The 24274-nt window shown below is 34.6% G+C and overlaps 1 long non-coding RNA gene across 1 annotated transcript in view; it reads right to left on the bottom strand.

Moving 5' to 3' along the window:
* LOC109500196 overlaps positions 1 to 24274 on the bottom strand; it is a 39277-nt gene that overhangs the window by 7613 nt on the left and 7390 nt on the right. The window contains exon 2 of the long non-coding RNA XR_002157837.3: positions 6186 to 6243. This is a non-coding gene — a long non-coding RNA (uncharacterized LOC109500196). The remainder of the gene's footprint in view (positions 1 to 6185; positions 6244 to 24274) is intronic.

Here is a 24274-nt window from a genome sequence, read left to right on the forward strand (position 1 = left end):
TGCTTCAGACTCTTTCTCTCTCTCTCTCTCTTTCTCTCTCTCTCTCTCTCTCTCTCTCTCTCTTTCTCTCTCTCTCTCTCTTTCTCTCTCTCTCTCTCTTCCTCTGCCCCTTCCCTTACTCATACCTGCACGCTCTGTCTACAAGAAGGAGAAGGAGAAGGAGATGAAGAAAATGTGATTTTAAAAACTACAAAGCTAAAAAAATAGGTAGAGTGCCAAAAACAAAAAAACAAACAAAAAAAGGGGTGGGGGGAAGAAAAGGAAAAAGATGTGGAAAGACTCAGAAACTGAGGAACTGTACAGAAAAAAAAATGAAAGGGAAATTCTGATGCAGAGATAAATCTTGAAATAATCACAATGAGAAAAGATAATAGTTGTACAATTCAGATATTCCTTTATCAAGATAGTTTATGTTCCTGAAACAAAGAACTCAACACATAGAATCAGAAATTATTCAATAATGCAGTTCAGGAAAAAAATGTCTGAAATGAAGGAAGAAATTATCTACAGGCCAAGTGATACACCACTTTCCAGGAAAAGCTTGATATGTACAGCTAACAATGACTCGTATCCTAATTATATTATTGAATACCCAGCATGAAGAAAGGATTTTTAGTCATCCTGGAAGATAAATAAAGACCCTTACAGGAAGAAAAAAATGACTTGAGACTTCCTTTCATAACATTCAACACTAGAAAAAAGTCCATGTGAACAAATTTCTGAGAGAAATTAAAAGGCGCCCAAGATTCCTTGGACACTGAACAGATATTACTCAGTTACAAAAGCAAGAGATTTTTATCAAACATAAAATCACTCAGGTAATGGAATACGTATAGTCCCTTTGTGAAAAGTAAATTCCTGAACACCAGACCCAGTCAATCAACAAATGAACCAAAATATAAAATTAATGAAGATGCTAACAAGGGGAACCAAAAGTAAGCGTTATGTTTAAAAAGTGGAGATGAATGCCATAAACCATAACAATAAAATATAATGTAATTGGTACAGCTTTATGAGAAGGAAGAAAGTGTGAATATTATGATTTATTTCCACTTTATTAGACTATCAGAACTAGGAACACAATGATGAAAAGACCTAGCACATAAACGAGATCAACAGCCAGGGTTATCCAAAGAATGTCAAGGTAAGCAAAATCAGAGTTACACAAAGGAGAAATCAACATGTTCTACAGCCAATGGAAAGACAAAATTCTGTGCCCCAAAATCTTCACAAAGTGTTGCCAGTAGTAATTTTCTAATTGTGTGTGAGTCACTTCAGATGTTTTCAGTCCCCCTCTTAGCCCTCTGCCTTGTATACATTGGCTTATATACCTAAACCTGAAATAGTCTTCATTTAAGCTAGTTGATATGTGCCAGGACTATCTCTTCTGGACTAAGTGCTTCTCATCAGTTTTAGAATTTACATAATACAAAATACTGTAACAAGGTAAGGTTTCATATACACAACATCTATCCAGCTTCCATTTATCACCCCCTGCAGGCTTACACAGCCTGATGTAAGTACATTACTTGACTTGGGGCTGTAAAATAAGAACAAGGATCAGTTACCCAGATGTCTTAGGTAGTCATGTTTATAGGTCTATTGATAGGTTCTATCTTTCAGCTAATTACCTCATCATTTATAAACAGAATAAATAATACTATAAAAAACTGAAAAATGTAGATGAAAAAGAAAACATACTAATTCAACCTCATAATGGGTTTCATAAATCCTTGACCTTAGCTTGATCTTTTACAAATAAGTTCTTCTATGACAAAGAAACATTTTTCTCATGATCACCAGATTCTTTGTTTTTTCCTGTTTCTTTTCCCGCTGTTCAATTCAAATAAAATTGAGTGTTTCCTAATACAGTTTATGTATTATCCCATTTTAGTCAAATGACTTGAATGTTCACTCCATCCAGTATTTAATCGCTATGCCTGCATAGAATGTAGAGGTGTCCGAAATGGCATCACCTGATGTTAATGGTGACTGTGAGTGTTGTAGCAATGATGTCCAAGCACTGTCTCCCAAGTTAGAAAGTTTATTAGAGTATGACTCAGATTCATGTCTTTTTACTTCTATGCCATTAGTCACCATGTCTCCTTAAGGCTCCCCTTCGCTGTAACATTTTCTCAGGCTTCTTTTTGATGGTCTTGAGAGTTTTGAGGAGTAATCATCAGAAGTTTTGTTGACTCTTCTTCAATTGATATTTGTCTGATGTTTATCTCCTGGTTAGATTGAGGTTATGGGTTTCTGTGGTGAGGACCACAGAGGTAAGGTGATGTTTCATCAGATCACATCAAGGATCCATATCCTCAAAATGACATCACTGTTGAAACAAACCCTGATCGCATAAGGTAGTGTTTGTCAGGTTTCTCTGTAAACAATAACATTATGCTGCCCCTTCCTTCTTTAATAATGCACTCTTTAGAATCAACGAAGTAGTTTTTAACCATTTCTTTCTTTCATATGTATATTACAGGAAACAAAGTGTGTCAAGGTTAATAAGTATTTTGAGGAGATTGGGGAGATTTTTAAAAATTAAATGTTTGTTAGAAAGAGAAACTATTAACTAATTAGCTAACTAGTTAATTCTACTGAGTGTTTACTCTCGCTAAGCACTATATATGAATTATCTCATACAAACATTCATCTAACCAGGAGGGAAGTAGGTATTATCCCTATTTTACAGACACATAAGGGATAGACTCAAAAAGTGGCTATTTGCTTACGACCATACTATAGCAAGTGGCAGAACTATATTTCAAATCCAGGCTTGCATGTGATCCAATAACATAATTTATATTACTACACATTAGTGCCCCCTAAAGCGTCAGATGCTGTTCAAAAGAAGAAATCTCTAATAGTCATGCCATACTATCTAGACATTAAGTTTTAGGGAAATACCAGAGGTTATGTGATCTCCTTTCATCAGATTAAGCCTAGTTTGTTACTATTAAACATTTTTGTTATTTGAGTTTTTTTTCCCAAAATGAACTACCTGGCTTTCTTTGCCCTCATTGACTTAAATTATGCTGGCATGAACTTTTTCTCAAGGTTATATAAATGATATTTCTGTACTCTATAGAATAAATAATGCTATGTAATATATCTATCATCAATAAATGAGTCTACTATTTATTCTGTCCATAAAACTGAGGATAAAGCATTATTTAAATAAGTCTATTTTATGCCAAAATAAGTGAAAAGTGCAATTCTTTCTTCCCTATTATTTGAAAATACGAGTCAGCTTCTAGTAAAGAAAATGCAAAAATATAAAAAGAAAAGTAAATTAACATTAATGCTGACATTTAAATAAGTGATATGTCAGGGTAAAAAGACTGAGTGGAAAAAAAATCAGTAAAGGGTATAATTACATTTCACAAGTCCTCAGCAGAGGTTCTGGGTTATTTTTTCTTTTTAGTAGCCAAAACCTCTAATAAGATAAATAGATTGAGGTATAAAGAAGCATCTCAGAAAATTGTTATACGTGCCAATCCAAAATCTGCCAAGGATATCAACATGCACACAACAACCAAATAGATAAATAGATCGAAGTATAAAGAAACATCTGATAAAATTGTTATAGATGTCAATCAAAAATCTTCCAAGGATATCAACATACACAAAACAGCCAAATTTCTCTACTGATTTTCAGTAAACAAACATGTCAATGATTAAAAATAATAATAACCTCTCAATTTGTTTTACAAACATTACAAACATCTCAAGAACTGCCGTAAAAATGTTAATATTAAAGTATCCATAATTGAATTAAAAATCAGGCCCAGAAAGGTTATTTAATTTTACTGATGTCACACAGGAAATCTGACATTGAAAGAGGAGCCCACATTATCATTTAGATTCTCTATGCGGAGTAATGATAAATACAGAGAAAGGCTGATATGAAAAAAAACCTCACTTTTTGTAGTATTTAAATACATATAGTAAGTTGGCAAATGGTGATTAGCATTTGAATAGATAGACGGCAGTGGAGTCTTGGTCTTCATTAATGGTACAGGTCAGTAGATTTGGAATTAAAAGATGAGCTTAGATTTTCATTTACAAAACCAGTGAAATAGTTGGTTATCAGTACAAAGAGCCACTAAGAACTAGGAATACACCTTAACTTTTCACTCATTTTTCATAAAGCACATATTTTTATTCCCTTAAGGCCAGGGCCTCTGCAGCCACTGCAAATATCGCAGGCCATAGAACCCTGTAAACTACTGAAAAATGAACATTTCATCCTTGGGTGAATATTGTTATTGGCTCTGTATTTACATTGTGCAGTGTATATAGATATAACTTATCTATTTTTCCATTAAACGAAATCATAACTGGCATGTAGCAGTATGGAATTGGCTTATTCTGTATGCTTGCTCTCTTTATAAGAGATGATGTCCTCATTCTAGCATTGCCAGGTCTTGGTAACAGTGGTTTTTGTTTGTAAAATGAAACAGCACCACCTTGTATCCTGAAGTAAAGCTACAACCTCTCTAAAATCTAAGAGCATTCAGATCTGTGTTTCAAACATATGTACTGATGACTATCTTATGAAGCAGATGAGATTTAATTACAAGTGTGGTCTGTGCTGTGTTCTATCGTACTATTATTAAACCACTAGATTCACGCTCCCATATTCACCCTCCAGAAATTACTCCTTCTCTTACTATCAAAATATACTCTGATGCAAACAAATGCAGAAAAATGTCATATGCTTAATTGTGCAATATCTATCAAATGCCAAAAAGCCTATAATACCTCGCAAAAATTATGATTGATCCTCACTAACCTTGTTATTTTATGACTCCAGTAATGTTTATGTACCTACAAAATAAGACAGGGTTCCTAATCTATACAGCACATGCATTAGACAGCTCTTAAACTTACAAATAACATAGGCAAATGCTTTGATGTGATATATACATATAGATATAATTTACTGAATTATATAGTTGGAGTTATAATTATGGCATTTATTTTTGTTACTGTTGGTTTCTTTTCCAGTTTTAGTTTTCAAAATACATGATTTATTTACACCTTTATTTCATCCTCAAGAAAGGATCTTTGTCATTTATTTAGCATACTTTTAAATAGATTTAATTGGCCATAAAAATGATTCCAGGCAAATACAGACATAGATTTTCAAACTCTTCACCAAAATCACGAAATGATATTCAGTCAGTTCCTCATATAGGTGGAAAATCAAAGTTCTTAATTGCTTTTGTGACTTAACAAAATGGTGAAGTGTGCCATGATCTATGCCAATATACTAAAATGTTTCTTTAAGTGCATTTTTATAATGATACAAATCTTATTTAACAACAAGATATTCTGCTTTCTAAACCATTGCACATTGCAAACAAATCTAATTCACAACTCACTGAAAATGTAAAGAATATTAAAAATGTACTTATAAAATTATAAACGTTCTAAAAGCAAGTATATGCATTTGCGATCGCTGGAGCTATGTTTGCATTATGATTTCTAGGTCAGTGGCGTCATAACCTCTTTAAATTGTTGGCCAGAACTACAACATTGTTAAAGGTGGAATGAGATCTCTTATTTTTCTCCTTGCCAACACAATATTACACTCCCTGTGCACAATTGCCAAGTAAGGGTGACCCCGTATTTTGGGTTTCAGAGTAGATTCCGTGCCATAAAATCAAATTACAATATAGGAATACTTAAGCCCAGCCAGGTGCCTGGAATTTTATTCCCCATCCATTTGATTGCTTACAATTAGATATTCTATAAGGAAGGTTCACTTGTCACATTCCACTCTGCATTTAGAGGTGCTTGTTTGTATGCCTCTGCTCCTAGACTGTAAAATAGCATAAGGCTTGCACTGTACCTGACTTATTGTTTTAAGTCAAGCCCCAACACCAGTGAAGGATCCATAAGAGGTCCACAAAAATAGGTTTCTATAAATACATTTTCTCATGCGACTGACAGAACGAAGAGTAGGTAGTATTGAAAAACTTCACAGAGCTGAAGTTTCAGGCTGCACCCTTACTGTCAACTGAAAATATTGATAGTATGATATGCTTAATGAAATAGGGTGAGGGAAAGAACATATCTTTCCTTAGGGTTCCTGGTAGCCAACAGTAAACCATTTCCATTTTGTTCCCTCCATTATCTGTTTTGTCAATTTTAAGGATGATATAAATGCTGCTTACTTTTATCAGAATTAGAAAGGCTGTGGCTCGGGTCATGGCAGCTTCTGCTTTCTGCAGCCTATGGACTAATTATAACCCATTAAGATTTTATGCATATTTTGTTTTCGGCTGGTCTTGCTTTACTCTTCTGGGTGAGTCTAAGTTAATGCCTAGTGTATCAAAAGGCAGTTCAATAAATGTTTGTTAAAGGAATAAATGAATCATATTCTATATAAAATATGTATTAAAATATACCTATACCTGTGTACAGGTATTTAAATAAATATGGAGTTAAAGGTCTTATGTAACTAAAGTACACCTGATATAAGAAAACTTTGCAAATGTTTTCTACTATTTACTTGTATGACATTATTAAGAATAAGTAGAGAATTCATCCAACATTGTGTCTATATAGGAGTTTAAAAAATATCTCTGGAAGCTGAGAAGATTTTTTAAGATTGATAAGTGACCTTGGAATCCATCAAATCTTCAAGTTACCAGCATATCCATTCTCTCATAACGTAGACAATATTTCAGTTCTCATCTGCTGTGAATCTTATTTTGACCTGAAATTGAGCTCTATTCTTTTGACACGTCTATAGTAAAACCCCCTAGATTCTACAATGAATTTCAAAAGATCCCGGAAGTTGAAAAACAGGATGGGGGTGAAATGTTAAGTTATAACAAATTCATTTAAGTATTTCATTTCATTAAAGTATGAAACTGAAATTAGATAATATATTCAATAAATATGATTCAAAGTGTAACATATGGTATATTCAGAAAATAATATTTTAAAATATTCTGAACTTATGATTTCTAGGAAATGAAGAAAATTGGAGAATATGCAGAGATGGGATTGATTCAAAATTGAGGCTTAATCAAATGTGAAAAACATTACCAAACTCTAAAGAGAATAGGGAATAGAATGTGCTTGCTGATGACCTTATAGTTATTAACTGTGAATTAAACTGAATGGTTCAAATTAGATGCTGGGGAAGAGAGGACAGGAGGAAGCAGAATTTAGTAACTAATTTATTATTACTTATAATAAGGAACCATTAGATCATACCCCCACCCCTCAAAAAAAGGATTAGGAATGCTGTGGAAAGGTACTGTGTATGAAGGCAACCACTAGAAACCTTCCTACATACCAGAAGTTTGAAAGAGGTATCTGTTTACATTAAAACACAAAAATAAGTACACCATAGAAGACTAAACATTAAGGGGGACAACTGTTGGCTCTAAGAAGAGAGAGAGAATAGCATAGAGGGGCAAACCCAGATCCTGGACTTTCTTGTTTTGTAGACATGACTTCAGAAATCTACAAACATTTTACATTTACCTTTAGAATTAAATTTTTAAAAGAAGCAAAACAAGAAACATACAAACATAAATGTGTATTTTGTTCATAGTATAAAGAGAGGAAATTTTTAAAAAGTGACTTTAAGTCATAGTAATTTGACAAAAATAAACTACAAAAGAAAATCTTAAACATTTAAGCAATCATTTTTGTTTTAGTGTTTGTATTTTTATACTGATATATTTGTACGTGTACTGTGGGATAAAGCAAATGAGTAATGTTTTCTTTGTCTAATTCTACAGTCTCAGTGTTATTGAGAACTGGAATTCTCAGTCTAGATATGAGAGAAACATATATAATACAAAAAAGATTAAATAAAAACCTTGGAGGCCCTAAATTTGAATTGGATGCATCATTATGAGTTCATGAGAAATTTTAATAAAAATATCTTTAAGAAAAAATAAACATATTTCCTGTATGTTTCTAGAAAAAAGCTTAGAAACAATAACCAACCATTAACAATGAATAAAATTTGGTCTTACATTATATAGGTATTTCATATGTATCTATCTCTATTTATCTATCATCTATCTATTATTTTTTTCTCTCTCATCAGAAGGAACTAGAACTTCTTACAGAAAAGACAAGCAGGAGGGATCAAGATGAAATGGACCATATTGTCATGACACAGAGTACAGAATGTTTCAAAGATGTTGAGTGCTGTGTCAAAATGATGCAGGAGTCATCTTAGAAAGGATCCCACATGGACAAAATATGAAAAGTTTGAATATCAGTATTACTTGAAATAGATAAAAATGTACAAAATATGTTTAAAACCATGAAATTACAACGAGACCAAAACACAAAACAAAAAAGAACTACCATCCACCAATTGGTTATGGTTGAAAGATGTTTTCCATTATTTTGAAGCTGATAAAAAAGGAAATAATCACACATTTATCTCATCTTTCCCCCACTAACTATTCTACTGGGTAACCAAGCACTAGATAACTAGACAAAGGAACCTTCTCTTTAGGGAAGTATTCTGCCTAAGATACAAAGAAGACATGATCTAATTAGAATAGCACTTTTTTGGGACGCCTGGGTGGCTCAGTTGGTTAAGCATCCGACTTCGGCTCAGGTCACAATCTCACTGTCCATGAGTTCGAGCCCTGCGTCGGGCTCTGTGCTGACTGCTCAGAGCCCAGAGCCTGTTTCAGATTCTGTGTCTCCCTCTCTCTCTGACCCTCCCCCGTTCATGCTCTGTCTCTCTCTGTCTCAAAAATAAATAAACGTTAAAAATTTTTTTAGAATAGCACTTTTTTGGTCTGAATTAATGGATCTATGCCGTTATCATATATAACTGCTAATATCAATAGAGACAACCAAACATTATGTGCATCCTGAGGGAGAAACAGAACACCACATGAATAGTAGCCATGCCAAATAAAGCAAAACAAATAACACAAATTACACACACACACACACACACACACACACACACTCATGCACATGAAAACTAAATCTAACCAAGCTTCTAAGTTTTATCTTTATTCATAGGACATAAAAAAAGAAAAACATATTGAATAATGCCATTGTTATGTGGTCAACAAATTCCAAAATGTGGGAAACTAGTGGACAAAGAACCAAATTGCTTCAATGACCAATTGTAACCAAATAAAATTTTGCAGAGAAAAAAAACAAGAGAGCCTGCAGTATAAAAGACAGTTAATTATATCCTATTCAACAAGCAATCTACAAAAAGAAAAATATATAAATTTTATGAGACGAGTGAATATTTGAACACAGTATTTTACACTGTTAAGGAAGCATTCTTATATTTAGGTGTGATGGCAATCTTTGTTTTTGATTTTTATATTGGACTGTAATTTTCTAAAGCAGATTTAGGTTCACAGCAAAATTAAATAGAAATTACATTCTGGGCTCTTCTTCAGACACAGCCTCTCCCACTTGAGATATTTTAACAGGCCTTTGTTAAAATTGATAAGCCTACATTGAGTCATCATTATACACTAAATCCAGAGTTCATATTAGCATCCATTCTTGGTATTGTATAATCCATGGGTTTTGACAAACATATGATGGCATGTACCCCCCATGACAGTATCATACAGAATAATTCCACTGCCTTAAAAATCCTCTGTGTTCTGCCTATCCATCCCTCTCTACAACCCCTGGCAACCACTGATGCATCTACTGTCTCCATAATTTCACCTTTTCCAGAATATCAAATAGTGTCATACAATATGGGGCCTTTTTAGAGTGGTTTCTTGTAGTCAGTCATATTCATTTAAGTCTTTTCACGACTTGATAATTCATTTCTTTTTAGTGCCGAATGATATTCCTTTGTCTGGTTCTAGCACAGTTTGTCTATTACACACTAAAAGACATCTTGGTTGCCTGCATGTTTGGGAATTATGAAGAAAGCTGCTAAAAACATCTGCGTGCAAGTTTTTGTGTGGACATAAGCTTTCAACTTATTTGGGGAAATACCAAGAAGCAAGATTGTTGGATCATATATGTAAGAGTAAGTTTAGTTTGATAAGAAATTGTCAGTCTTCCAAAGTAGCTTGACCATTTTTCATTCCCACAGATGACGAATGAGAGTTCTTATTGCTTTACATCCTTGCCAGCATTTGCTATTGTGTTTTGAGTTTTTGCCATTGTAGCGGCATCTCTTTTTGTTTTGCTTTGCAGTTCTCTTATGACATGTTAAGAATCTTTTCATGTGCTTGTTATCTATTTTAATTTTTAAGGTGTCTACTCAGGTCTTTTGACACATTTACTGATGAGGTTGTTTCCTTATTGTTGAGTTTAAGTGTTCTTTATATGTTTTGAATAGCGCTTAATCAGTTGTGTCTTTTGCAAATATTATTTCCCACCCTGTGGCTTACCTTTTCATTCTTATTGTCTTTTGCAGAGCAGAAGTTGTTACTTGTGATGAAATCTAGGTTATCAATTATTTCTTTCATAGGTTGTGCCTTTGGTGTTGTGTCTAAAAAGCCATTACCATGCCCAAGATCAATTTTCTTCTACATTTTATCATAAGCATTTTATAATTGTGTGTTTTACATTCAGGTCTATGATCTATCTTGAGTTAATTTTTAGGAAGGGTTCTGTATATTTTATATATATATATATATACATATATATATATATGCATATATATATGCATATAGTGTCCAGTTGTTCCATCACCATTGTTGAGGAGATTATCTTTGTTCTATTGTATTGCCTTTGCTCCTTTGTCAGTGATCAGTTTATATATATATTATATATATATATATTATATATATTATATATATATTATATATATTATATATTATAATATATTATATATATTATATATTATAATATATATTATATATATATATTCTATTTCTGAGCTCTCTGTTCTATTGATCCATTTGTCATTTTTTCCATCAATACCACACTGTCTTGATTTCCACAGCTTTATAGTAAGTCTTAATGTCAGATAGTACCAAACCTCTGATTTAGCTTGGATCTTTTTAAAGAATGATGATACTAGTTTTTGGAAAGGTATTGAATCATAGGAAGAGATATACATTGCTGGTGACGCTACAAATTGTTAAAAGAGTTTTAAAATCCATTTGGTAAATATCTAGTAAGGTTCGTATTTTTTATCCCATATTCTCAACTTTTTATAGATCTAAAACTTTGGCATATATGACAAGATATATATTGTAGACCATTATAGCAAAACAATTGTAAATAAGGTAAATGCCTGCTAACATGGAGATAAATTAGGCATGGGATACTTATAAAATATTAAAATGAATTTTATTTAAATTTATTACTGTAGATAAATACTAAACACAAAAATGTTTGAAAAATGAAGTTGCACTTCAAATTGAATGATAGTGGGGTATCTAGGGGGCTCAGTCAGTTAATTGTCTGCCTCTTGATTTCCACTCAGGTCATGGTATTCCAGTTCATAAGTGCAAGCCCCGCATCAGGCTCTGTGCTGACCACAGGGAACCTGTTTAGGATTCTCTCTGTCTCCCTCTCTCTCTCTCAATAAATAAATAATTTTTAAAAATGAATGATACTTACATAATAAACATTAGTGTAAAATTTTAAAAATAATAATACTATATTAATGCAGATACATAGTAATTTTCTACAAAAATGTCTTAAAAACATCAACAGCATGTCTCCTCTAATATCCTTTCATATTGGGGTTGGGTATCTGTGTGTCTTTGCTATAGAAGAATTGGTCTTCATATAACTTAATATTTCTTTCATGATGCTTCCTCATCTTTGCCTACCTCCTTTAAAATTTATTCCTTTCCTAAAGAATATCAAATGGAATAAAGACAGTCTCTTCAGCAAGTGGTGCTGGGAAAACTGGACCACTATCTTATACCATACACAAAAATAAACTCAAAATGGATGAAAGACTTAAATGTAAGACAGGAAGCCATCAAAATCCTCAAGGAGAAAGCAGGCAAAAACCTCTTTGACCTTGGCTGCAGCAACTTCTTACTCAACACGTCTCCAAAGGCAAGGGAAACAAAGGCAAGAATGAACTACTGGGACCTCATCAAAATAAAAAGCTTCTGTACAGCAAAGGAAACAATCAGCAAAACTAAAAGGCAACCAACAGAATGGGAGAAGATATTTGCAAACGACATATCAGATAAAGGGTTAGTATCCAAAATCTATAAAGAACTTATCAAACTCAACACCCCAAAAACAAATAATCCAGTGAGGAAATGGGCAAAAGACATGAATAGATACTCCTCCAAAGAAGACATCCAGGTGGCCAACCGACACAGGAAAAAATGCTCCACATCACTCATCATCAGGGAAATACAAATTAAAACCACAATGAGATACCACCTTACACCTGTCAGAATGGCTAACATGAACAACTCAGGCAACAACACATGTTGGCGAATATGCGGGGAAAGAGGATCTCTTTTGCATTGTTGGCTGCAGTGCAAGCTGGTGCAGCCACTCTGGAAAACAGTATGGAGTTTCCTCAAAACATTAAAAATAGAACTACCCTACGACCCAGCAATTGCACTACTAGGCATTTATCCACGGGATACAGGTGTGCTGTTTTGAAGGGACACATGCACCCTATGTTTATAGCAGTACTATCAACAATAGCCAAAGTATGGAAAGAGCCCAAATGTCCATCGATGGATGAATGGATAAAAAGATGTGGTATATATATATGTGTGTGTGTGTGTGTATATATATATATATATATACACACACACACACACACACAATGGAGTATTACTCGGCAATCAAAAAGAATGAAATCTTGCCATTTGCAACTACATGGATGGAACTGGAGGATATTATGCTAAGTGAAATTAGTCAGAGAAAGACAAATATCACATGACTTCACTCATATGAGAACTTTAAGAGACAATACAGATGAACATAAGGGAAGGGAAACAAAAATAATATAAAAACAGGGAGTGGGACAAAACAGAAGAGACTCATAAATATGGAGAACAAACTGAGGGTTGCTGGAAGGGTTGTGGGAGGGGGGATGGGCTAAATAGGCAAGGGGCATTAAGGAACCTATTCATGAAATCATTGTTTCACTATATGCTAACTAATTTGGATGTAAATTTTAAAAAAAGTTAAAAAAATAAAATAAATAAATACTTGAGTAAAATAAATATTAACTCGAGGCCTCAAAAAAAAATTATTCCTTTCCTAGAACAAATCCCACACACTTGAACAAAAAGATAAAATAAAACAAAAAATAAAAAGATCAAATGCAGTCACCTCCATGAAGCCTCTGTCCATCTAAACTCCAACACTGATCCTTAGTGTAATCGCTAAACTTTAAACAAAATCTATATTTATCACTTAAAAATAGAATGTATTCTACATCACAATTCTTGCTAATTGTTTTATAAGCTATTTGAATGTTTATGCAGTGACCATACTCTTTGAGAACATATAAACATGTAAAAGATAATCTCTCAGATTCATCAAATTCACAAAATGGTGACTATTGGTAGTCAGTCTGGAGGGTCTATTGCATGTGAGGTTCTAAGATCTAAACATGTTAGATTTTTGAGTAAAATCTTATGACCTTATATTTGAATTTTGAGTTATCTGATAAAGGAAAGATGACATGAAATGCCACTTTTGGACTCCTATGAGGGTTTAGTTTTTGGTGGAAAAATTTGGTGGAAAAATTAGTTATCTGCATTAATGTGTCTAAAATAGACACACAATGAAAATGCCCACCTATACAATATATGAGAAAAATGAGAAAAAAACCTGTATATAGAATATTTAGACTTGTGACTTTCTTGACTTGCTATGATAGTAAAAATAACATAATTATTGTTAATTTGATGTAGCAATCCTAGTGGTAATAGAGATGGGATAGGTGGTAGTGGCATTGATTAGTATAAAGTAGAAAATACAAAACAAGCATAGGGACACTTTAGTGACCTTATAATGGCTAAGAGTATCTTTCAACTTTGTATCCAGTGTCTCAATCCATGTCAGATAAATCTTTTTTATAACATCCTATATAAGGTTGGTAGCTCTCTCATACTCATAAACACATTTCCAAATTCCATCTCCTTTGATTTTTCTCTCCCGCCATCACCAAAACAATTAAGACTACTTAAAACAATCTCATGGAAGCGCTTGCACTTTTATGGCATTTTCCCTTAAGAAAAGCTCCCAATCTTAAAAAAAAAAAAAAAGAAAAGCTTCCAGAGATCAATACTGGAAATGAGTAAAATTTAGAAATATGTTGGAAGTAGTTTCCTTCAAAATTCTTTAGTTAGATTTGAACCAGAAGGAAGTAAAATGACAATTTAAAAATTCCTCAACTCCTCATGCTGTCTGCTCATCACTCACCTCTAACCCTCCTTCAAGTCATGAGAGCTTTATGGCAGATGAAATAGTTCATCATTTTCTACTGCCAAAAATCAGGTTTATGGAGACAATTGTTTTGGTGACATGTGACTCAAAGATCAATTTGTGATAACTAAAACAAACTTTTAAATTCAGTAAAGAAAATAAAAGTCCATTTTAAAATGAACCAAATATTCAAAGCAAACAAAAGCATTATTTCAAAGAGATGTCTGCACTCCCATATTCATTGAACCATTATTTACCATAGCCAATGTATGGAAACAACCTAAGTGTCTATCTATAGATGAATGGATGAATAAAATGTAATGTATACAATATGGAATATTAGCCTTAAAAAGAGAAGAAAATCTTGCCATATATGACAAGCTGGAGAGCATAATGCTAAGGGAGATAAGCCAGACAGTGAAAGATAAGACAAATACTGCAACGTATCACTTATATGTGGAATCTAAAAAAAAAAAAAAAAAAAAAAAAAAAGAAAAGAAAGGATTTATAAGGTCTGAGAATCTAACATAAAATATGGTTATTTACACTGTATTGTACAGTTGAAATTTGCTAACAAAATAGAACTTAAATGTTCTCACCATAAAAAAAAAGGTAAAATATATGAAGTGATGGTGTGTTGATTAACTCAATGGGGGAGTCTTTTCACAATGTTTATGTATATGAAATCATCATGTTGTACACTTTAAAGATCTTTTAATTTTGTCAATTATACCAGACTGAAAATTTTTAAGCACTAAAAATATATAAATACATAAGTGGGCATTTATGTTTTTTATTTCACCACTTTATCAATAGTCTAGCAGTTACAATGGAAGAAAAAAATACTTCATTATTAATAAGCGGGGCATTTGATTGTAGATGAATCTCAAAATACCAATAGAGCGCTTTTAGTTTGTTAGTTGGTCAAATAATACTTCTATTCATATTACGTAACAGACATCACTTTGTCAATCCATGATCAAATCTGCCACAATTGAGAAAATATTTTTTTCTTGGCTGTACATCAAATCCATGCAAGTAGAATGAAATTAGAGACAATGCAGATTTCCACCCACCCTTGTAAGTAATTGACATAGGTCTTTAGTAAGCAAACTTTCTCTCTCAGCCCCCTTTTTGCTTGATAGGGAATAAACCACAGACACCCAAGAAAGAAGAAATAGGAAAGATCATGAAAGGTAATACGCTTCCAATTTTACAGGAGGCACCCTATATTCTTCTAAGATATGAAGACAATCATTAACAGGCTTTTGTAAATTCTTAACTTTTAATTTGGCTTCCTGATTTCATACCTTCAAGATAGCTAGGCTTCCAAATTTTGCCAAATTCCTGAAATTTCTATTTAGTAGAGGGCTTGTTTGAATAACAAAGACCTAATAAAAAATCTCCAGAATGCTCCCTGCCACTGGGCTTCTTGTTATCTACCAAAAAAAAAAAAAAATTGTAAAGCTTCACAAGTACTCACTTGGCCTCTTTTGACAGAGAAAACCAAGGTTGATAATTTAAGCTTGAAAACATAGAAAGGTTAACGTATAAAGCCCAGAAAAGTCCTTACGACGTTTCACTTGAGTTCAGGACTTAAGTATATATGGTTTCAGTGATCCTTATAAGAAAAGGCAGAATGGCTTAGTGGACCAGAGTATGTGAATTGGAATCAGATGCCCGTGAAAGCCAACCCTTGAACTTGGCACCTTGAAAAATCCTTTTAATCATTTTGTCCTTAGAGAATTGTCACTTACCAGGTAGGGTGCACCACCTTACACAGATGCCAGAATGAAAATTTATAACTCATATTAAGCAGAAGTCATAGTGTCATTAAGCAGATCATGACTCTATTACAACATATCCTGGGCTGAAATTGAGAAATGAGAGCAATTGGATTCAACATGTTGTTTCAGTATGTAATATACTCCAGCATATACGTAAAATCAACCAACTACACCTTCGTGCAGAAAGCAAAAGCACATATTGCCATTTAGTCATCTTGCTAAAAATTGAAAATAAATGTTTTTGCAAATGTTAATGTTCTCATTCAAAATGTTCTTTTCTAAAATTGGAATCATTTTTCAGTGCTTTCATTTTACACATTTGTAGCATTATTTTGTAAATGGATAGCTCCAAGCAATTTATAATGAGGTTACATTAATTTGCTAAAACAAATTCAGAATCCCTAAATGTTGTATATTATTTGGCTTTATATCATGTAACACATGTCATAGATGCATCATCATATGCTAGTTTGAGATTTGGAAAGAAAGAAGTAAAGTTTATCACAGTTGTTTACCATTTAATCCATTTATTTATTCAACAAATAATTATTGGATACCTTATATTTCCACGTTCTATGACAAGTGTCAGGTATACGTGTTAAAAAAATACAAGGTATGCTCTCATGAAACTTACACTTTAGTAGGAAACACAAACTGAAAATAAAGAAATGAATACAAGAGCACATTTTTTTTTGAAAAATCACCTATCCCAAAGAAGCACGTTTTAATAAGTTTAAGAGAATTAAGGCAGAGTCTGAGGACATGGAATTTAAATTAAGATCTGGACTTTGACGAAATTGTAGACAAGTGAAGGACATTTCATAGAATTGATAGCATGTGCGAATGCCTGGTGTAGGAAGTCAGTAAATTCAAGGAATTGGAAGGAGGACAGTGTTACTGACACAGTGAGTTAAGGAGGAAATGTGTAGAGATGAAGTTGGGGAGGTATTCAAACCAAGATCCTATAGGGTCAGTTTTACTTCCTGGAATAACTCATTGAATGCCATTGGATTTTGTTTTTAGTAGGGTGATAACATGATTAAGTGTCCAGTTGCAAAATAGCATTTTGAAATTTATGAATAATGACATATTTGAGGGCAAGAAAAAAGCAAGCACACAAAACAGGAGTCTATTGTAGTAAAAAATGATAGTGTCGTGAGTTAGTGATGCCAGTAGAAATGCAAACAACTACAAGTCAAGAATTACAGAGAATGAGAACAGACTGAGCAAGAGCAGAGAATGAGAGAAGTGACAAGAACGATTTAAAAATATCTATTTTGAGTATCTGCATCATGGAGGTGCCATTTAAAAAAACGAGAAAAAACAAAGCAAGAAATTAAGCAAAATCTGATCGAAAAGAGCAAAAAGTAAATTTTGGAACATAAAAGTTTATCATCGGGAAGCGTTCTGGTGAATGTGTCAGTTTTGTAGGTGCATACATAAATTTGCATCTTGTTAGCAGGTTCATGGCTAGAGATTAAAATGTGGGGTCATTTAAATCCATTAGCCATTAAGGACTGATGAGGGAGCAGTTTTCTTGTAGCAATTTGAGTAGAAGCCAGATTGGAGTACATTTTGGAGTGAAAGGAAATTGGATTAAATGAAAACAGTCATCCTAAATGGCTTTTTTGAGAAACTTACATGAAGAAAAGCAGAAGGGTTTTATATGTTAGATGTAAGGTTTGTCAGAGAGGGGTTTTTACTTCTACCTCATATTTGAATGCAGGAATGATTTTAATGGAGGGAAACACTGAAAACGCAGAGGGAGAAGTAAATATTGAAAGAAACAAGTTTAAAAAGAGGCATCAAGATCATGACCAATTGTGGAAGGACTGAATCTGTGGTAACAGGAGGTGGCATAGTATCTGGGAGGGCAGGGTCAGTGATCTTTAAATAATAAATTTTTTAATCCAATTGTAAAATAATCCTGCCTATTGCTACACCATTTCAGAGCATAGCTATGGAAATCTTCTGCCGCAGTTTCACACCAATTTGTTGATATCCTGTCCTTTAAAGTTGGAGACTAATGGGTTATTGTTGAGCCTGTATTTAAGTGTGTGTGTGTGTGTGTGTGTGTGTGTGTGTGTGTGTGTGTGTGCGCGCGCGCGCGCACACAAGGCACAATGTATGGAGTGGCCATGAAAGCCTTATTCTTCTAAGAATTCTACTTCCTCTGTTAAGTATCTGTATAATAATAAATCTTCACAAAAACTGCTGAAGATCGCAAGGGAAAATGAAAATGCTTGGTGAGAAAGGAGTAGAACGTGGATCTCCTAACATAGATACATTGTGCCTGCTTTATAGCAGACGAGGCTTCAAGCAAAATAATCTCAGTTCTTTCACTGCTTTCTCTGGGTTTAATGCTTCTCATGTTATTTTAGGAAAATAGGTTGGTCTGGATTGAATTAATACAAATGAATAATAAAAGCAAATGGGCATTTGCAGATGAAATCATGTCTAATTCATCTCATGTTCATGGTATGATTTTTGTCAAAATAAATGCGTGTGGGTGTTACAAATGAACCACTGTTTCAACAAAGGAAAGGAAATAACAATAGTGATTGTCAAAGTGATTTTAGGATGCATAATTTTACTAATATGTGCTATAGAGTCTACAGAGAAGAAAATATTTTGTATGGAGTCTAGAGAAAAACATTCTGTGGAGTAAGACTAAAAATTTATGGCAGGTCAAGAATCATATGGAGAACTTTCAAAAACACAGATTTGGGGCCGACGTGCGGAGATTTGGATTCACTAGGTCTGAAGTGGGTCCTGGAAATCTGCACTGAAGAAACATTTCCATGCAGTTGGCTTGCAAAGTGACCATATCTCACAATTTCAAAAACGAAGGTTAAAAAACAGGATCAGAATTGTCCTTTTATCCAAAATCTTAACTTGTAGCAGTTAAGCAAAGTAGAAAAAATACAGGATGGAGAGGCAATCATACTTGGTTAAATTCACAGATTATTTTGACCTAAGATAAGTGATCTCATCTCTTTTTGGAGTAGAGAGAGTGGGGCAAAATAAACATTTGAAACTTGTCAATCTAGGAATTTATTTATTTATTTATTTATTTATTTATTTATTTATTTAGAGTGCAAGTGAGCATGGGGCAGAGAGAGAGAGAGAAAGAAGGAATCTCAGGAGGGGTAGAAAGAGAGAGAGAGAGACAAGTGGAAAGTGGGGCTCACCTAAAGCAGGGCACTAGCTCACCTGATGTGGTACTCGAAGTCACGAACCATGAGATCATGACCTGAGCCAAAGTCACATGCTTAACAGCTGAGCTACCCAGGCACCCTCAATTTAGGATTTTATTAACTGAAATATATATTGGCAAATTTTACCAAGAGAGAAATTTATAAAATTACATTTGTGGCTTCATGTAATAGAATTTTCCACATTCCCCATTATAATTTCAAATTAAATATGGCCAATGAGTTTCAAATTTTGTTTTCAAATTTTATTATTATTAAAAAATGTTTTTTAATGTTTATTTATTTTTGAGAGAGAGAGCGAGCGTGAGTGGGGGAGGGGCAGAGAGAGAGGGAGACACAGATTCTGAAGCAGGCTCCAGGCTCTGAGCTGTCAGCACAGAGACCAACGTGGGGTTTGAACCCACGAACAGTGAGATCATGACCTTAACCAAAGTTGAGCACTCAACCCACTGAGCCACCCAGGCGCCCCTAAAATTAATTTTAAAAAAGTATATTTCTGTAATTTGTTACAATTATATGTACATCATCAAAGAATAACAATTAGTAACAATTACATATAGGTAGAAAAGTACTGTCATATTGAAACAATCACTTGAATATTTAAAATGCTGAAAGAAAAAGAAAGGTTACCGGGGTGCCTGGGTGGTTCAGTCCAGTAAGCCTCTGACTCTTGATTTTGGCTCAGGTCATGTTCTCGTGGGTTTGAACCCTGCATATGGCTTCACTCTGGCAGTGTGGAACCTGCTTGGGACTCTCTCCTTCACTCTGCCCCTCCTCTGCTTGCTCACTCTTTCAAAGTCAATAAATAAACTTAAAAAAATTAAAAAAAAAGAAGTTTACTGAATGATATAATAGGTCCTAATGGCTGAACATTTTTGTCCACGCATCACTCCTAAACCATGCTGGTCTCAAATGCCAAAATGAAGCCATTCAAAGAACAGGATATTCTTTCCTTGGTTGCAGATAGAAAAATTAAATCAGACAAATTGTATATATCTATTCTGCCAGTAATACCAGTGTCTTAATTATGCTTACTATATAGTAAATATTAAAATTGGATGGAGTGATTCCTTCCACTTTACTTTTTATGTGTATTTTATTTTTTAAATTAATTTTATTTTAGAGAAAGAGAGAGAGCAGGGCAGGGATAGAGAGACAAAGACAAGAGAATCTCATGCAGGCTCCACGCTCAGCACGGAGCCCGATGAAAAGCTTGAACCCATGACCCTGGGATCATGACCTAAGGCAAAATCAGGAATTGGACACTTGACTAAGTGAGCCATCCAGGTGCCCCATTCTTCTTTTTTGAGGTCCCATGCCCTTGCATGTAAACATAATAATAAACGTCTTTATGTCTACCAAAATCTATGTTCTGATCTTGACAGAAATTGCTTCAAACCTATATGAATTCGGGGAGAATTATCATATTTACTTCCTTGAATCTTCCAATCCATTAATTTGCTAACAGTTCTGCTTTTTAGATACCAAGGCTCTGTCACTCATAGCAAAGCACCACGCATTATCAATGGGTAAAGCTGCACAGGGGGTAGGTCATCAAATTGGAATAATTGTAACATTAGATAGACTTGTATTTTGTTTATTTATACTCTACAAAGTGATTATTTTATCTTCTGTTCAAAACCAGATAATAGACAAATGAATTGATCTACAATGTGTGTGAAGTATTACTGCAGATATTAAATATTTTAAGTGGAATGCAGTTTATCTTGAAAGCATAACAGTACCTATTTATTGCCATCTCCAGATTAGGAGAAAGAATAGACATTGCCCTGTGGTGACCAGGCCTTTGGGAGGGCCCAGAGAGGCAGTTGGTGAAGAAAGTGAGGTAGTTCCCAATTAAGTCTATAGGTGAACCATTGACTTCATGAAACTGGGGGGCTTCTCATTTTGCCTTCAGCATTATTGGTTCCCTTTCCTCCCTGAGCTATTTTACTAAGTCATTTGAGGTTAAACCCAAAGGTGTGTCTTACGGAAAGGGCAGAGTGAGAAAGGATAAGTGACCCAAAGTGATTCAAACCAGACTTGGAACCTCTCTAAATATGGTCTGTTCACCAGTTTCCCAGAATGGAGTGGGGCTCTGAAAGTGTATTTTCCCATCCTGTTCCTCATTTACCTTCTGACCGTGGAGAGAGAAACTTCTCAATTGGGCGGTGCATTAGATGTGCTGTGATTTACAAACAGATTTGCCAGCATCCTTCCCTGCCCCCTCCACCCCCTGAGAAAGACAATGAAATAAAAAGTTTTTCACCCCACGTACCATTTAAAAAATTCCACAGGTGATTCTGACACAAAGCCTAGGTGCAGAACACTGGTGTGGAGACTAAAGTAGGTAATGCCAGTTATTAAAACCAACAGATGCAGAGAGCTTAATGGAAAAGCCATTGTAACTTCCTACTGATCTCTGCCTTTTCTATTAGCTTCAGTTAGATTTTCATGGGAATTCATGTTTGTGACTGAATGGTGAATTTATCTGGTCACAGGTGGAAACCAGTGGTCTCATGGCCTTGTGATTTAGAAAGCAGTAGGAGAGGAAAACATTGCTAAGGTGGGATAAAGGGGAATTTTGTTCTGGCAGAAAACCGTAAACCTTTCTGTAAGGTTAAGCTCTACACCACCTCCAGCCAATTAGCGAGAACAACATCGATAGGGCAGCCTTGCAAAAATGGTCATGAGCCTCCCATGCTAAACAACACAAAATTCTGAAAATTTATAGGCAAATTATGTAGAGTTAAGGTGCACAGTCAAATGCAGTCAATTAATGTTATCATTATAAATCAAGATTACAGCTTGCCATGTAAATAATAGTTCATAGTAAGCATAAATAACAGCACAAGTGACTCAATTTAGCAAATCACACAGGCTGCTGTGCATGGTCAGTGTACCGAGCTGTTGAAGAGAAAATGAGCCAATTTAGTGCTGGCAGAGAGATTGCTGGAATGCTAATTCAATATTAAACAGACATCAAAGTAGCTGGTAGAACTGAAAGCAAACTACAGGCAAAGAAATTCAAGACCAGTAGCAAACAAACAAAAGGCTCAGGAAAACAAGGTGGCGGAAGTTTTAAATTAATAACCAAAGAAACCGCATCGTCTTTTAAAAAATGTAGCCGATGCAGTAGTGGTTCTGAGACAGAATGCAGCAGGGAGCATAGGTTATGCACAGCAGTGAGAGGTCAGATGGTCTAGGTTCAAACTGCCACCAAAATTCCAAAGTCACTCTACCTCTCCTTTGAAAAAATGGAGAGCTATAAATGGCCCTTAACTCATAGAATTGCTCTGACAGCAGTACAGGCTAATGAACATAGCATGGTGTGTGTTGTGCAGTAAACTCAATAGATGTCAGCCAAAAAAAAAAAAACACAAAAAACAAAAAAACAAAAACTTAAACACTCAAGCCTTAGCTGCTGTAGTTACATTTGATAATTCATCACGTCACTCAAGATATGTTCTGTTGTCCACACCTTTGTTTAAGGGAAGAAATCTGCTTTCTTATTGTAAAGAGGGCACTCTGAAAGTATTGGAGTAGTATAGTTTACCCTTCTGTATTTCTCTAGGAAGTCAGAACACGGAGCACGGAGTGTGTCAGCTCCCCAGGACGGCTGTAACAGTGCCACAGAATGAATGGCTGACAAAAATAGAAATTCATTGTCTCACAGTTCACGAGACTGAGTATGAAGTCAGGGTGCCCGCAGGGCCAAGCCCCTCTCTGAGCTTCTGGGTAGCACCCTCCCTTGCTTCCATCTTGACCCTGCAAGTCCAGCCACCTTGGCCTCCCTGGTGCTTCACCAAGCATGCCAAGGCTACTCCTCCTTCAGGGATTTGAACACTCCGCCGCCTTTGCCGGGAGCATTCCTCCTCAGCATCCCTGTGTTTACTCCTCACTTCCTGAAAGTCTTTCCATAAATACCACTTTCTCAGAGACAGCCTCTCTAGACTGCCCTCCGTGACAGAAATTCCGATAAACCTTCCATCTACCCTGCTTTCGACTTCTCCATATCATTAATACATTAAAAGTCCAAGTATTTGTTAAGGTTCTAGTCAATCCTGTAGAGTAAAAATATCACTGTAGGGTGTGTTTTTGTCTGTTTATATGGCACTAAGAACGTAACCTGCACGAATTAGGCACTCGATAAGTAGGTTGAATGAATTAAAAAAATGAAATTTAATAATCTTACAAGATACTTGGAAAAGTGTCTGGTGTATTGTCAGCATTTGATACACGTAAATTATTGTTTTACTATTACTAGTAAATGCTCTTTGAGAAAACTTGATGATCACCATCATTATTGCACTTAGGGAGGTTATATTGTGTTTCAGAAAATGTACTGTTCTGTGTATTACCTCATTTAATTCCTTCAACAATTCTATGGGGCAGGTATTGTTATTATTAATATCACTATTTTATGAAGGGGAAAACAGACATTCAGAAATAAAAATAATTTGTTGAAGCTCAATTATCTTATAAATATGGTAAAGTTTATTTTTTATTAAAAAATATCAGCTAAGTCACGGGCACCTGGGTGGTTCAGTCAGTTGAGTGTCCAGTTTCAGCTCAGGTCATGATCTCATGGTCTGCAAATTCAAGCCCCACATTGGTTTTGCTGCTGTCAGCACAGAACTTGCTTTGGATCTTCTGTCTTCCTCTCTTTCCCTTCCCTGCTCACACACTCTCTCTCAAAAGTAAATAAAACATTAAAAATATATATCCGCTAAGTCATTAGACTTTTTAAATAATGGACCAGATGAAAATAAATTCCATTTTAAAAGAAAATGAAATGGAAAAACTGAAGTCTTCATGATATTTTATGCTTTTAGATGGCCTAATTGTCCTGAATGTTCCTGGTCAGGCTCTCATGCTAGGGTCCCTATGCCCCCAACACTGAAACAGAAG

This window comes from Felis catus, chromosome B2, assembly GCF_018350175.1.
Source record: "Felis catus isolate Fca126 chromosome B2, F.catus_Fca126_mat1.0, whole genome shotgun sequence".
Taxonomy (NCBI): domain Eukaryota; kingdom Metazoa; phylum Chordata; class Mammalia; order Carnivora; family Felidae; genus Felis; species Felis catus.